Below are 4,001 nucleotides of genomic sequence, written 5' to 3'. Positions count from 1 at the left end.
TGGGTAGGTGGGGTGGGATGGGAGGGGGGGAAACTGTACATTGGAGGAGGTTGGGTAGGTGGGGTGGGATGGGAGGGGGGGAAACTGTACATTGGAGGAGGTTGGGTAGGTGGGGTGGGATGGGAGGGGGGGAAACTGTACATTGGAGGTGGTTTGGGGGGGGGGGGGGTTGGGTAGGCAGGGGGGGGGGGGGAATGTACATTGGAATATCGACGAAACCTTACTTGGTCCCAAGAAGAGGGTCTCGTGTATTGTTGGGTTAGGACATTTACTGTACATTGGAGGGGGTTGGGTTGGGTTAGGACATTTACAGGGGCCAGTTTCGAATTGCAGTCTCCCTTAGGTGCTCTTTGAGAGTGGTTTTGAAAGTGGGTAGTGATTCACATTCCTTTACAGCTTTGGGTAGGGCGTTCCACATTGATGTGGCATAATTGCGAAACGTGTTTAGTCCCTTGTTTGAGCCGAATCTGGGTCATCAACACCCATCTCATGTGCAGAGAAGGAGACTGTCCCAAAGTAATCGAATTCAAGACAAAAGTGTGTTCCTCTCTCAGCAACCGAATGAAGGTAAGCTAAACTATTTACATTTACATTTACATTTAGTCATTTAGCTGACGCTTTTATCTAAAGCGACTTACAAGTTCTGTACGACAAGCCATCAGGAAGGGCACAACTCTATCAGCTGAGTAATAATGTTCATCAAAGTGTTGAGTGCTACAGTATTTAGTAGTAGTATTTAGTTGACGTGATTTCCAAAGCCATACTAAATAGCCAATGATGACTGGACTGGAGTAGGCCTAATTACATAAATGTCTCTGCATTGCCTATTTAGTTACAGCATTTGTTTCCTTCTGATTATTGATTTCTTAATTTATTTATAGATTTATACAGGTTCCGATGACTTTATGTCACCCCCCCCCCCCCCCCCCCCACCCCCTCTCCCCATACTCCTTCCACAGACTGGTAGGAAAGTCAATGGAGATGACAGTTGTTTTCACCCACTGGACTGACTATCACCAGGCTGCGCTCACGTCTCACCCGCTGAGCATGTTGACATGCTATATTTTCCCCAGCAAGAATCATTAGGCTTGTTCTGGAGTTTGGACACTAGCCTTTATGTGAGTCACTCGTTATTTTTTTTACAAGACTCAAAAAAAAATTATCTAACCCTAACTAACCATACTGTCATGCACTTGTCCTAATAAACTAACCTACACTGTAGCACTCAACACTTTGACGAACATTGTTACTCAGCTGATAGAGTTGTGCCCTTCCTGATGGCTTGTCGTACAGAACTTGTAAGTCGCTTTGGATAAAAGCGTCAGCTAAATGACTAAATGTAAATGTAAATGTCATTAGTGTAGTTAAATATGCATATCGTAAATGTGAAGTAACATTCTCTCTCTCTCCCCCCCACTCGTACTCTCTCTCTCTGCCTGTTTATCCTCCTCTCTCTGGTGTCTTCTCTTTTACTTTGGATTTATTCAAACCTGATTTTGGGGGGGAAAGTGACAGCCAGCCCTGATCTAACATTTTGTTTTGATTATTGTATAATTGTATTTTTTTTTTGTGGTTTTTGAGGCTTGGTTGCTTGTGTTTGAGGCTCGGCTGTTATTATGAGCGCAGCCCTAAATCTTTGTGGTTTTAAATTGTGCACTGTTAAGAGGCTTCGTTGTTTGTGTTATTAGGAGAGGTTTAAGAGTGTTATTAAGAGAGGTTTAAGAGGGTCGGCTCGGCTCGTTGCCTGTTTTTTACGAGCGCACTACCGCCCTCATATCTTTGTGAAAATAAAGATTTGATTGAGAGCATTTAGTATTTTCTGCCATAGGCAAAATTTATTTATTTTTTATTATTATTGTTATTATCTTTTAATAAAAAGATAATGATTGATTGATCGTTAACGTTGTTGATGGTCGAGTAATTTTTAAAACGCCCATCCCTGCTTGCTGGCACGCTTCAAGTTTGCTCTGTTAGGCCATGCTGAAGGGGACAAAGTATTTGATTCCAATGTTTCGACTCCAAACTCTATGACTCTCTATGCTTTGAAAGTGACCTTTTCTCCCTGGAGACTGAGCACAATAATTAGTGCACTGAGGGAATAAACCGGACTAGGCAGGACAGGCCAGCCCTTCCACAACCCCCATCTGTCCTCTGGACCTGGGGACTGTGGGGTCAGGCTCTCTGAGAACCTGGGAACGCTGCCATATATCCAGTCATGTTATACACTCCTTGGCTTGGCATCATCGGACTCCTGCTAAGTAGAGTTAGACCATCTTATTTGCAAAGGGCAGTGGGGAACAGAGTGGAGTTAGACCGTTGGATCTGCAAAGGGCAGTGGGGAACAGAGTGGAGTTAGACCGTCAGATCTGCAAAGAGCAGTGGGGAACAGAGCTTGGCGTTCAGAACATTGTATAGAACGAATAGAATTACCTTGTAAACAAACAAAATCGACTTTAAATAGGTCAAATGCATATGTGACCATACAAGGCCTGACAAGCTAACTCTAAGATTAGCACCTTGCCCTGCTCCCAGACCCGGCTCTTTGTTGTCCAGCGCAGGCCCAAATGCTCAGATTGATGTTAAGGCTTGTTAAGGCTGCTTTCACACATGAGAGGACTCGATTAAACAAACAAACACACACACACACACACACACACACACACACACACACACACACACACACACACACACACACACACACACACACACACACACCCACACACACACACACACACACACACATACACACACACCACCTCAGCCACCAAGGACTACAGCCCCCTCAGCATCGACGGGGCACCGGTTGAGAGAGTCAACAGCTTCAAGTACCTCGGAGCCCACATATCCGAGGACTTGACATGGACCATACACATTAACAGTGTGGTGAAGAAGGCACGACAACGCCTCTACTTCCTCAGGCGCCTAAGGAAGTTCCAAGTCAGCCAGAAGATCCTTAAGAACTTCTACTCATGTACAATAGAGAGCATCTTGACCGGCAACATCACCTCCTGGTTTGGGAATAGCACTGCAAAAGACCAAAGCAGACTACAAAGAGTGACACGTTCAGCCGAACGCACAATTGGAGGGGGGCTCCCCACCCTCCAGAACATTCACTACAAGCGTTGCAAGGGGAAGGCTAAGAGAATTATTAAGGACTCGAGCCACCCGAACAACTGCCTCTTTGAACTGCTGCCGTCAGGCAAGCGATACAGGAGTCTCAAGGCGAGCACAGAAAGACTCAGAAGTAGCTTCTATCCCCAGGCCATCAGGCTGCTAAACGAACAATGAATGAACACTACACAACAACAACCACCAAACACACATAGCACACACATCCACACGCACACACTCACTTTAAACAAACACACTGTAGCACCCACTACACACACTTTATAGCACACACCCACTTTAAACAAACACACTGTAGCACCCACTCCCCACACTTTATATTTATGGATGAAGGATTGCACTACAACTCGTACACCTTACTGTAAATTGTACCTAAAATTGTACCTCATCCCATTTCTGCTTTGCACTAGATAGTACTGTACATTAGTACACTGCATAGTATTGTGTATTGTATATTATATGGTAACTCAGAACATTGTACATATGTCTATACCGAACAACTGTGACCTCATTTTCTTCTTCTAAATTCATGCTATATTATGTTATTATGTTATTTGATACTATCTTGTCTAGCACAGTCTCTGGAGCGTAACAGTAAGAAGCATTTTGTATGAAAGTATTCTGTACTTCTGTATGACAACTATTAAAGAACTTGAACTTGAGAACTTGAACTTGAGGAGGGCTTCTTCGTGAACCGAAGGGCAATAACCTGACACCCCGCAAGTATACTGTGGTGACTGACACACTTAATGTTTCATTGACTGTAACAGGAGAGGAACATAATCTCTCTCTCTAAACACCCTCTCCTTGTGTGTCACCCCGTTTTGTCGTCTCTACCGTACCTGCGCTTGCCCTCTGTTTTCATTTCAGTG

This window comes from Notolepis coatsorum (genome assembly GCF_963971535.1).
Source record: "Notolepis coatsorum genome assembly, chromosome: 17".
In the NCBI taxonomy this organism is placed as follows: Eukaryota; Metazoa; Chordata; class Actinopteri; order Aulopiformes; family Paralepididae; genus Notolepis; species Notolepis coatsorum.
This window is presented reverse-complemented; position numbering follows the sequence as displayed.